A 13,879-nucleotide genomic window follows, 5' to 3' on the forward strand; every position below is an offset into this window, starting at 1 on the left:
ATTCTACCGGAGGGCTACATAGCAAATTGACAAAACCCAGATCAAATGACGCCATCATATCATTAAAGGCGTCTCCCCCATTATTGTGCTCAAAGTGGGGTTGGTTATCCGACTTATACATTTCATGGTCCCCACAACCACTTTGATACTGCTTGCAAAGATGATGGTTAAAATCACCTCCCCATATCATGATAGAGTCCCTAGCTGTATTGTCCATCAGCGTTCTGAGTTCCTTGTTAAGGGTGTATATCATGTTGGTTACCAACCCTTTTTCAATATTATTGTACATGTTGATGATTATTACCTCAACCTTGTCGGTCACCTGTATTACGACAATTTGAAGCTCACTAGATGAGCCCACTGATTTCACAGACGATACCTTTAACAAGTTTGAAACATAGACAGTCAATCCAGCTTTAGACCTCCCGTGTTTAGAAGGGCTTGCTGGTACATAGAATGTTTTGAAGCCGTTGATGTGAAGTGCTTCACGCGACCAGGTCTCCTGTAGGCAGAGAATGTCTAAATTCCAACCAGTTAGGATTGTTTAACTTTGACTGGAGACCAGCAATGTTCCAAAAGGCGACCCTAGTTCCTTTCTGGGGGGATACTTCCGGTAGATCTTTGGGCGCGTTTTCTGGTATGCAGACAACCTCGCTATGTGCCCCTGGATGTTCAGTCCTTATCAGACTGGGGCCTCCAGGTTCTCCTTCATGGGTTTTTCCTTATATGGTCCACACTCACTCAGTACCTCATCTCGTACTACCACTGTTTCTAGATCCGTACATGAAACCTCCCTGTCTTCAATGGTTCGTCGTCAGTCGACTCCCTCTAGTCCCGTCAAGGCTGAGTAGCGGTTTACCCCTTCAAAGCTGGGGGGTTGCCCATTCGCTCCTCTACGTTGTTGATGAGAAAAGAATTTAGGATATTCCCATACCTGTCTAGTTGGTTTTTGCCCATACCTGTTATAGCTCTGTTTGTTTCCTCTGCTAGGATTGAATCTATTCAGCTCTCTATAAAAGTATTCTAGTGAACGAATCTCAATATTCCCCCTTTGTGGCTTAGCGTTGAACAACACCTCACTCAGTATACGTCTGACAAGGTCAGGTCTATTAAAATTCAGAATGATACAGTCTCCCTCTTTGTTCTTTTTTGTTCTCCCTATCCAAGAAACTCTACGGACCATAATTATGTCTTGCCAGATATTATTTCCCTCTGATGTATTGTTAGTGATTCATTGAACTACCTTGTTTTTTAGTTGTTCAAAATTCTCCCTCGAGCCCTCTTTCAAAGCAGGGACGTTCACTAGCACCAGAACCAGGGGTGCGGATTCTGGTGGAAGGTTTATTACTGGTAGGGACGCCTTGGCTCTTAGATTTGATTCAATTATTTCCTTCACCCTATCCTTGTTCTTGCCTGTATCTGGTGTTTGTGTTGTAAGTGAGTTATGTTCTTGAGGTTTACTCACTGGTGGGGGCAAACTTTGGGCCGTGTTTCTTTTGCGACCTGTGTGTGTCTTATTTAAATTATTTAGAATAGATATTTTGGGGTCTAGGTTAGTACTAGGCGTATTCCCCTTGTCAAGACCAGACTTGGGTAGTGCTAGTGTATCAAGCCTGCAAGTATTGTCATTTGCGAGCTCACTGAGGGCATCAATCTTTCTATTAATAATTTTAAGCCTCTCAATCAAGGGTAGAGTAAATGAACGAAGTAGATGCGTCAGATTGTGGAAAGATAACTCTGGTTCTTCCCCCTCCTTGAGTTCTGTAGTTATATTTACCTTCTGATTAGTATGGGCACTAGGGACAGGGGGGATTTTGGAGGATTTCTTCAGATTTTTAGATGTGTTACTGGGTTTCTTTAGAGAGATTATGCTCGGACAGCCGGAAGTTCTTGAAACCTTGGGTTTTCTGCCCACATGTCGCCCCCCTCTCCTCTTCCTTTTCCTTTTAGCTTTGAGCATGATGGGACATTTTCCGAAACCGATGGAGTGTCTGGTGGCTGGAGGCTTTTCCTTGGTACAATAGAATAGAACCCCTCTGACGAAGCAGTACTACTAGAAGAGACATTCAGGGGAGGTGCAACTTCGCCCCCGGAAAGGTAGTCACATTGTAAGTCAGGTTTTTCTAGGTCAATGGGGCTACACGAGAGTAGGGTAGTTGGTGCAATGTTGGCTGGTGAGACAGCGTTTATCAAACCGCCTATAGAGGAGCGTTTAGCGCTCAAAAGTTCAATAGACAGACGCTTTTCTGTCAAAGCAATTTCTCTACCCAGAACTCCGGCTGCTCTCATGAAGAAGTCATCTAGTGTCCCTGTAGGTCTGCCCCCTGCTGGAGCAAGTGTTAGGCAGCGCCGACCCTCCATAGACGTAGAGTATAGCAGAAGGTATCAGGTACAGGAGAAACTGAATACAGAAAGGCTTACCCGGAAGCGTAGTAGGTAGAGAGCTGGCCCAGCCCAGCCGTGTCCGGCCTTGGACGGCCGTAGACGGCCCGCCCTTCGCCCGGCGTCCCGCGAGACGGGGCTGTCCCTGTAGTTATGCGCCTCCTAGCGCGTTGATTGACCATGCGCGGCAGCAGGCCGCCCGGGATGCTGGGAAATGTAGTCCCGCACGCCACTCAGCGGCCGCACCGTAGATCTTGAAGGTGCGGCGGCGGGCGCTGGGAATACTGCGGCGGAGATACAACAAGTTTTTGGTCCAATGGCTCCCCTGAGCACCTGGCACAATCCTCTGTAGCAGAATCCTTCGTCAAGGCTCCCCGCTCAACAGGGGCTGTCCCTGTAGTTATGCGCCTCCTAGCGCGTTGATTGACCATGCGCGGCAGCAGGCCGCCCGGGATGCTGGGAAATGTAGTCCCGCACGCCCCTCGGGGGCCGCACTGTAGATCTTGAAGGTGCGGCGGCAGGCGCCGGGAATACTGCGGCGGAGATACAACAAGTTTTTGGTCCAATGGCTCCCCTTAGCACCTGGCACAATCCTCTGTAGCAGAATCCTTCGGCAAGGCTCCCTATTCTTAAAAACGCTCGGAAACTGTTCCAACCGCTTTTTTCATCTGCTTTAGATGAACATGCACAATTTATGAACTTATCCATCTGGTACAATAAGCATATTAAACTCAACAATGAAGACATTTTTTGGAAAGACTGGTTATCATATGGTCTCAAATGGACTTATCAATTTTTTCAAGATGGTGTTTGTATACCATTTTCGGTATTGCAATATCGCTTCTCTCTTTCCTCCTCATTTCATTCCAAATACTCATCTTTAACAGCAGTTACTCAATTCTCTTATAATTCTCTCTCCACTTCTCCTCCTTTATCCCCTATTACTACATCGTTTCTAAGTAATTTGCCTTCAGCTTCCAAAATATATAAAAAATTAATGGATGTCCCAGTTTCTCATAATAAATCTGAGGTTGAATGTAGCTGTGAATCTAATTTGGGTACATCTTTCCCTATTCCACTGTGAAATAAAATCCGAACTAAGGTGAGGAAATCTTCTAGAGCAGCTAATACTACTCAAACTTTTTTTTTATTTACAATAGACTACTCATCACTCCAGCGAAACTACATAAGATTGAACCTAACATACCTTAAACATATGCTTTTTGATTGTACAAAAATTCATAGATTTTGGACTCAAGTATGGTGTCAGATATACATTATTTGTCCTTTCCAAATTCCTTTTTCTTTTTCACACATTATCCTAGGTAGTGTCTCTAAAGTGTGGTCTTCATCTTTTCATATTATTGATTTGCTTTTAGCTGTTGTGTTTCAGAAGATCACTAAATCATGGAAAGACACCTTAACAGTATCTTTTCAAGCATGGTGGTATGGTGTTTGCTATAATCATAGACTTGACAGAGCTTATTTACATCCAGTCTCTCTTGCCATTAAAAGAGAAGCTCTGTGGATGCCTGTTACTTTTTTCTTAAATAATTCTGCTAAAAAACTACCATTGCATAACCCCTGCACTAAAGAGGTACTCAAACCCCCTTGAGTATATACTTATTGCTGTTTTATTTACAAATTATATTATGGTCATAGATTATTTCAATGTTTGTAGGAATTTTGTATGCATAAGTGTTGCTTTTTTTTGTTATATTACGCATAACATGGATGTTCCTCCCCCTCCCCTCTTATTTTCCTATCATTTTCTCCCTCCATTTTTTCTTTCTCATCCCTTTCTCTTTTCCGTTACCGTTTTTTATAATGATGATTTATATACATGTGTAATTTTTTGTTTACTGTATTTCATCTTATTTTTATATCAAATAAACTTCTTTAAACTTAAAAAAAGGAGTATTTAAGTAGGGGTTGGGGCATGTAAATACAAAACACACACCCACATTAGAGCAAGACAATTTCAATTCACAAAATACACTTTTAAAGTTACTAAACCCCTACATGTGTCAAAACAGGTGAAAATGTTTCTCCTTGCAGTAAAGCATCCACTACTTGTTGGCAACCACTGGCACTAGAGCACACTCCTGTAGATATCAATTGTGTCAATGAATTAAAATGACACCCAAGAAATTAATGTTAAATTAATTAAATGTATTATACTGTTAAAAGTTCATGCATATTTTTAAGGTATTGAAATGGATATCCTTATTATAAATAAAATAAGTGTGATGAACTTAATAAAAAATACAATTTAATATTCGATAATATTTTTTCTAAATGTAAAAAAAAGTGTTAAGATAATTAAATATCATGGATCACACTGAGAAACAAGGTTATTCACTTCCTGGGGAACAGAGTAGGACTGACTTCGGAAATGTTTAGGGCCTTTAAGATGGTAAGGCGTGTACCTTGGGTAGGAATTAGCAAAAAAACCTTTCGAGGTGATTGTGTTGTCCTCTCCCTTGGTATACCATCCCTGGTTAGGGAAGTGTTTGATAGAGTAAGGGAAAAGAACATCACTGAAACAAGCATAAATGTCTTTCCTTTGGGTTTCTTTTACAGACCAAGCTGGACAAATAGGCAGAATGAAAGTCATCATAGAGCACAGTCATCTTTTCAATTGAACTATAACCTGGAGGTGTCAAATAGATTTGAATCCCCCCTAATCACTAGATGAGAATGATTGACTACCTGCTAAAAGAGAACAGATGTTTGAACCAAGGTAGAATGATAAATTAGAGGATTATGAGGATCGCAGGATTAATATTAAAAAAAGTATGAATTCAGACAGGACAGAGTACACAGATATAAAGGAAGGAGACGCTGGGCCGGGGACTAGTATCAGTAGTTCATCAGAGTCAAGCCAGCCCAGTGTCCCTAGTCGTGATGAGCGCATGGGGCATGAACTTGCTTGTCAGATCAAAACTGCCATCGAAACAACAATCCCGAACAAACTAATTATCCAGAAGACTATTAGTGTGCTTTTTTGGAAGGTGGTCAGCCTCCGGAGCAAAGAAAATAACTTAGCCTGGTTTGATTTTATTGATAGATTCGATATCTTGTGCTTCCAGGAGACCTGATTGGTAGAAGAAATCCACTTTGAAGGATATAAGACATATCACACACCAGCAATTCACTCAAAACATGGTAGACACAAGGGGGGCTTTGCCTCTATATTTCAAACCTACTGGAGGTGCAAAAAATGTCCCCAATAAAATCTACAAATTATTGCCAGATAATATCGATTTATGTGGACCCAAACTGCATTTTAACTGTGATCTTTTTTTATAACAATATAGAGAAGGGCCAGTTGGGGGATATCTTAAGACAGCTTAGCCATGATCTTGGCAAATTAAGAATTCCAAATGATACAGACATGATTACTATTTTGGAGGGAGATGTTAATGTTAATCTATGCTCAAAACTAGGTTTAGGCGCTTGTGGCTTAACGACAGAAGAGGATAACCCACTAACACATTTTGATCATTCGGAACGGGGAAAAAAGTTTAAGGAATTCTTGTTTTCTCATGACTATGGTTTGCAACCCGATTGTGTTCTCCTAGAGTGGATTTTGACTACACCTTTATAGTTAAAGGCTGCCAATCTATAATAGATGTTATTATTGCTCCAAATTGCTATGCAAACTGGTTAGCAAATTATAAAACTCTCTCAAATGTCATGAGCGAATATCGGCCTCTAAGTATTGACAGAGTATTCCCAGATGTCACTGTCCAGCAAATGAATAATAAATTGGTTTGAACCCAGTTCACCTCTCTAGTCAAAATGGATACACTTTGAGTTGGGAGAACTGTGATTTGGCTGAGCTGAATAAGCAAATTATATTTAAGGCCTATGATTCAATCTTAGCTTGCTTGCAGGAAGATTCCTCCCACGAAACTACCTTGAATGCTTTTCTACAGATTACTTTGATTGTCCAAAATCTGCTTAGAGTGGAAAATAGAAGTAGCCAAGACCGTATAAACAGGTGGTTCAACTAAAAATGTACAAAGGTATACTCCCGACTAAAAGAGGCTCTCCATAGGACAGTGAGAGAACAAGAGGAGATTAGGGAGTGTAGAAAGTCTTACAACTCAGCACGAAAAACTCTAAAGAAAGAGATAAAAAAACAAGCATGGACGGCACTCCGCGAAGCATCACTGAGTAAAGATTGTACTTTATTCTGGAGGGCAGTAAACGTGCCGTTTTTTAAAACCAAGGATGTTGCAACAATTGCGGTTGCAATAGACGAAAAGACATGGGTAGAATTTGTCTCAAAGGTTTATACCACTCAGGGGCATGAGGAAATCATTCCTGATTTTTTAACCTCGCAGGTGGAAAATCCCACTACTTGTAGACCCATTGAACTTCAAATTTCCCATGATGAGGTGATTGAGGCAATAAATGCAAGTGAGGGTGGCAAGGCCCCTGGGCCTGATGGGCTCCCCATTGACTTATTCAAATCTATCCCACTACTCTGGTCACCTTTGATAACTAGGGTCCTTCAATCCAGTGCGCCAAGGGCTTCATGAAAACATGATCAGAGTCTGTAATTATACCGTTCTTTAAAAAAAGGGAACGAGAAAACCCGGCATGCTATCGCCCGATATCCCTACTCGATTCTTTAATGAAGGTAATGGGATGGGTCGTTCTGAACAAATTTCAATCTTGGGCTGATAAAAATAAGATAATAAGCTATTGTACAATATGGTTTTAGACAGGGGCTGGGGAGAAACGAGCAAGTTCAGAATTTAAACATAATAATTGGAAAGCATACACAGGCAAAGGGTAGGAAACTCTATGTGGCGTTTGTAGATCTAACAGCCGCATTTGACTGTGTTATACATAACAAACTGTGAAGTATATTATGAAACCTGAAGATCGACCCGGTATTGAGCCAGTTTTTAAAGCAATTATACTCTGGGGCTACTGCTAAGGTGCGCTATGGTTCTAATGGGGAATGTACTGCACCATTCACAGTGGATAGGGGGTGCAAGAAGGCTGTGTGCTTGTGCTATTCCCTTTTTACTCTATATACTAACGCTTTGGAGCAGGAGCTTGAAGGAACGGCGTAGGATCCCCCGTATGTCAACAAACGGCCAATAGTCTCCCTTCTCTATGCTGATGATGCTGTACTCATGGCCCGCACTCTACTAGGTTTGCAGAAAGCCCTTATAACAAATTCTTGCCTTATGGATAACTTAGGTCTGAAATTAAATTCTAAAAAAACTTTCGTAATGACCTGTGGGCGAGGGTGAAATAAATGTAACAGCCTTCCCTTGGGGGACAAAAGGGTAGACTCCACAAACATCTTTACATACTTGGGTGTTTTATTTGTAAATACGGGCTCTTTGGGCCCAGCGGTGAAGAGTAGGAGTCTACTATTTATGAAGTTGACTGCTGCTGCCGTTAATTTCTCCAAGAAAATGGGAAAAAGGCCCCTCGCATGTTTCTTAAGATCTACCAGGCCAAAAGTATAAGTATTGCGATTTTTGGGGTGGGAGTGTGGGGCTTTTATGATGTGTCTATGATTCAACGCATGGAAAACGCCTTTTTAAGGATTATCTTAGCTGTACCAGCAAGTTCCCCGGTTTTTAATTGTCATAGCAAGCTGGGTATTTCTTACGTCTCTGATATTATAAAAATGCAACATGTACTACTATGGCATCGTGTATGGACCGCTAGCAGCACAGGTTTAAACAGAGAGATAATCATGGATAAGTATGGGTGATTTTTGCGAATTTGCGGTACGCGAATCCGTGCGGAAGATTACTCGCGGTCCGCAAAATCCGTGAATTTTTGCGAGATTGCGGATTTTTTTTTTTTTTGCGTGTTCGCGGGATATTTTTCAGCGCGGCAACCGCGAAGTTACCCATGCGATCGTACATGGGCGCGGCGATCTTGTTTTCAGTGTTCGCGTTGCGTATTTCCGTTTCCGGGTCATAGTTGCATGTTCACGTTGTGCATTTCCTACTTGCGGGGTGCGATTATGTGTTCGCGTCTGTTTTTGCGTGCTCGCGGGGAAATATCGCGCAAACTTACCCACGTGGTTGCAATGGGCGCGGACATCTTGTTTTTCATTCATTGCTATGGTTCTGGGCATGCTTTTTCTATCCAGCTTAAATCTTTGTAATCCTTTGTTTGTTTGAACTTTTTTTTAAACTTTTTTACACATTATCTATCTCTCTATTTTTCTACATCTATATTTTGTGTTTTTTTCAACTTATTGTTACTTTAATAACTACTTTTTTTTCTAGCTCTCTCTTTTCTTTTCTTTACTTTTGTTTCCCTATTCTTTCCTATTTTTCCTTTTTGTGACCCAGGACCATGGCAAAGGGAGCCGGCAAGTCGAAGGGGAAGAGTCCCGCACCCCGTAGCCGGCTCCCTTGCGGGCGGTTAAAGGGGTAGTCAGTAAGTCCTAGGTAGATCTTTAGCTTGGTGGAGGTGGCCGCACTGGTCTTCTTTGTACAGCGCCACCTCCCCAAGACCGTTGCAGTAGGCGGCAAGCCTGGTACCGGGTATGGCTTCCGGGAGCGTCGCTAGTTATGGGGTGAGGTGTGCCGGGCCATGTATCGGGAGTCTGGGGTCCGGCGCACCTACAACCAGGTTACGCACCGGTGGTCGGACATCCTGGAGCGGCAACAAGACGTGCTCGACCTACTTGCCGTCAAGATGCCTGGCTTGGTGAGTACTGGTAGCTAAATAACTACTTTGTTTTCTTCTGCTCTGTGTTATATTGCAAATATAAGTTTTTTTCGAAGAGCAAGAATGCTGCTGATTACATTGCAGGTAAATTATGTTTCAAAAGCTTCTGTGATTGCAAGTGCTCGCCTGCTCAGTAGGTGGCGGTGCTACTATGCTTACTTGTTTTCAATTTTGTGCTCATTTGGCTTGAGTGATTATGTATGAGTGTATTACAGAACTGCGTAATGCTAGAAAGACTAGAGACTCAAGTCCAGTCCTTCCTTTGTACTCCTGCCACTAAGAAGAGATAGTGGTGGTGGATTGATAGGTTGAGTATATTATGACTTGTTATTTAGTAGGAAATTTTTTAGTGGTCTGCAATCATGACGGACTGTGCCTGTCACTTCACATGCTGCTGAGGGCTGCCAGTCCTAGTAGAACCTTTTTGTAGTTGGTTTAGTGAGTTACATAACTTTCCTAGTAGACGGTCCATGAATCCAGCAATACTAATATCCTAGTAGACCACATCAGATTGGTCAATAAATTTAGTGCAATATTTGTTCATTGCCCCAAAATAATTTGTTATTGTTTTTTTGAAATGTTTGATTTCGTTGACAACAATCATCCATGTTTGTGTCTTTCTTTAATGTACATCAGCTCCTCCCAGGGGCAAGAGGACAGAGGTGGTAGTGGCGGCGCTGGCGGAGCAGGAAGGCCAGAATCGGTCCGCCGAGGGCTCTTCTGCTGGCCCCAGTAAGTTTTCCTGTTAATATTAATAATTATACTTCCCCAACTTTTACAGCACCTATTCAAACGTTCATCATAATTCTATTTTTTCCTAAATCGTCTTTGCTCTTCTTGTAGACTGTTTCTAAATTAGTATCCTGCCTCTACTATGACTCTCTGTGCTAGTACTATTTTATTAGTCTGCCTGTGTACCTAGCTAAGCTTGCACAGTTAGCAAAAGGTGTTAAACAAAACTCCTATTCAGCAATAGCTCTAGGCACTGAGTGCGCAGTCCTCTGGGTTGTCCATAATGTCTATTGAAGTCTTCATAATGTTTATGCTTAGACAATTCCCAACAATAAAATGTCAATGGCCACCAAGAATAAGATACTAGTTTACTTTTTGATTGGATAGGACGACATACTACTACTGTTGCAGGGACTATTTGCACATACAGAACTATGGACAAGAAATAGGGCATTGGTGATAATAGGCGCAGTTAGACTTTCCACATACCTCAGTCATAACAGAAGTTGAACCCCAATCTCCTTACTGACTAGCTAGTGTGTCAGAGTCATTATTTAGCTCCCGAATGCAGAGATGATCCCCAATGATTTACAACTCAGAACATAAGACCTCTCAGAGTCACAGACTCAGGCTTGCAAATTGCAAACCCTTTCGCTCACTCACTCATGACCAAAAACCACACAGTCTATGAAAGTTTTAAAGCTTTATTAAAAGTAAAACAACTAGCTCTGTGTGTACTATGTATATTAAATTTCAATTGTGCATTGTATAAAAATATTTATTAAAATCAACTTCTTATAAGATAAATGGTGAACTCTTGAAAACTGAACAGTGGCTGATTTTACACATTAATTGTGGGAGAGCCCTCACCTGGTTGGAACCTAATGTCTTGGTGGTGATCATGACGACTCTGAGTAACATATTGCTCTCGTTCGTAGAAGGGATGCTTCTGTCTGTTATGAGAAAAATGGTGAGTGTTAAAAAGCAAGAATTCATCAGTTGTGACAAAAAGTGTAGCATGTTATGGCTAAGCATAAATAAAAAAAACCCTCCCCTTACGAAAGGGGAATTTTTAGTTTAGACTAGAAAGTCACAAATAATTAAATTTGTTTATGTAGTAACATATTTTTTCATTCCTAGACAAAACAGGGAGTGGTGTATATGGCATATAAAAATATTAAATGTATTTTCTAGGCATAACACCATTGGCACAGCCCACCACCAGTGCCGGGGCCAGCGCGGAGGTGGTCACTCCAGGATGCGGTGCCAGCAGGAACTGCTGTGGGGGATGCCACGGTAGTGGCGGGCAGTGGTAAGCTATTATATTTCTTACTTATTGAGATTGCAGAGTAGGCTCGCTGCAGGGGTGTATATGTTGTACAGTACAAGTACACTTTACTGTTAAGAAGACTTACAAATTTAGAACTAAGTTTTTGTCAACCAGGTAGAAGACAGTCATCCTTGGCTTCGCATTAGCAATAGCTTTAGCGGCCGGAGTTGAATGACGAGTAACCAATGGCCTCCTCTAATTTTGACTTCAACTCAGCTGTGAAAGTTTTATCGAGAAGCCAAATCAGATCAGAGATCAACTTAATGGATGGGATGAACGAAAAGGGAAAGAAGGGTGTAAGGAAGGACGAGCAAGTTAAATTAATGACTGGCAAAGAATGATACGTGTTTTTGAATGCAGGCACAGGTGGCTGGGAATCTGATGCATGGCCGGTTGAAGGCTGAAGCAAGGATGGGTGGAAGGAGAAAGAAGAGAGGATTGCCTGGGTGGGTGAAACTAAAACTGTATGTGTGCGCAATATATCCTTTGGTTCAAATTCGAATGCAAGTCAAGCACGGATGCATGGCTGGCGGTTTACAAAATAAAATAAAAATGGTGTTTTTCTGTGAGAAAAAGTAAGGTTTGTCCAGTTGAGACATTAAGAAGAATGATTGACATTTACTTTGAATGGATGGTATTTTCCTCATAGATAACATAGGTGTATGTAGACAGAGTAGACGGTCACTGGATGAACAGTGTTACTTTGAAGAGCATGTAACACCGCACGTCCGTGCCAGAGTAGCTAAGCCGAGGAAAGTTGAAGTTGTAATTTTTCAGAATACTCCCTTGACTAACAGTAGTTTGCAAGCACAGCATATATTGTGTATCTATATTGTATAGTTCACATTATCAAGTCAAGTCACAACTCACAAGTTGCCTTCCTCCGGCGATTACGGGGACCACTCAATACCTCCGTTAATAATTTTTTTACAACTCTGTCATTCATGTTTGGCCTATCGGTGTTCACTCAATCAATAAAAACAAAGCACATAAAGTCATCCCTTATATAAGCAAATATCCTGTGAAGGGATAGATGATTATATTATTTATCTTCTTCATTTTCCTTTTGTTGTAGTCAGGGGCAGGGCAGGGTGAAAGTTAAATTAATTGAGCAGTAGCCCTTGTAACAGAGTATGGTCAGTGCCACCCGTAATAGAAAAGTAAGAGCTTCACCACCTGCATGTACTAGACTGGTAACAGTAACGCAAGTCTGCGTCATCATGGCTTGCGTCTGTTTTTCTTGGGTGCAAGCTGACTGCGCTGGAATAATGCCGGCTTCCACAAGTTTGCGTACTAATTTCGCTAAACAAGAGAGAAGAAGAAGACTGGTGTACTGTCTGAGTCTAATGTAGTGAGTCCATATAGTGCTAATAGAATCCCACTAATGTTAGAGCAGAGGCCGACGAAGTGGGAGGTTAGATAGATACATGCCATAAATGTTATGTACTGTGCTTGCAAGTTGCTAGTGCTACTGTGACACAACTTTCTGTTGAATTATTTTGTGTTAATCTTAAAGAGTATTGGTTACAGTATGTTTTTCTTTCTTCATATAGATACTCCTTCTAAACTAACAAGGAAGGAGTTGGCTATCCGGGCCCGGCAACGGGAGCTGAAGGCAATTGTCGCCGAAGATCGGCGGCTGATGTCTCAGGAGGAGGAGGATGACTAGCAGTCAACATCCACAACAGCTGCATCCTCCTCTGCTGCCCCTGGGTCATACAGCCAGTGCAATACTCCAGCGGTATGGCGCCGTGGTCCGGCAGCCACCCTCCGCCGCCGAGCAGCGAAAACAACAGCTGCACCCCACCTGGCCACAGGACACCGCCGGCGTAAGTAGAGAGAGAGAGAGAGACTGTCCCTTGCCCCTTTTTTAAAGACTTTTGAGGGGTGGGAATTGGGCGTTTTGGAACTTTTCTTCGGGACATTTCATGGACATTGGTTGGGGTTAGGGAGGGGGTGGGTCGGGTCTTGTGGGATAGTTTATTTTTGTTAGGGTATAAATAATTATTTATTTTCCACTGTTTTATGGGGGAGGCAGGGGGGGTTAACTGTACGTTTGTTTTCCTGAAACTTAACTGGCTGGTTGATTCAAATTGTCTAATCGCCCAAATGTACAAAAGTGCCACTGACAGAGTTAGTGAATTCAATTGTCCTACTACTTTACTAGTACTACCGTCAGTCTCTCTCTCTCCTCCTACTCCATTATTCTTCCTCCCCCAAAATTCTTATCTTACCTGTGATTTGTGTTTGAGAATAGGGCTAGGCACAGGGCTGGCTGCATGGCAAATGGGGATTAAGGTTGGCTATGTAATCCTGGACGGATGAAATGTCATTGTTGTGGTGGTAGTAGTAGTGGTACACACTGGCAGTAGCAGCATATCAAACAAAATTAAATGAAACATTGAGTGGCCTGAGAGGAGCATTAGAACAGTACAATAGATAGTCCAGTACACAAGAACAGTGAAACCACCTTCCCGGGCTTAATACCCATTGAAAACACCTTCGGTGTAAACCTCTCCACTACGATTTTTCTTGAAATTAATACAGTGGCAAAATCCTAAAAATCCAGTGACGTTTTACTCGACCTGACAATACATCAAGGATTACAATTCTTGTTGGCTCATTACATCCAGGACATCACGCACTAGGTCACGGGCCCTGGCGGGTCGGAATTATCACTGGTGGAGCGACCTCCTTTGTTTTTCCCACCTG

The sequence above is a fragment of the Lissotriton helveticus genome, chromosome 8 (genome assembly GCF_964261635.1).
Source record: "Lissotriton helveticus chromosome 8, aLisHel1.1, whole genome shotgun sequence".
NCBI classification, from domain to species: domain Eukaryota; kingdom Metazoa; phylum Chordata; class Amphibia; order Caudata; family Salamandridae; genus Lissotriton; species Lissotriton helveticus.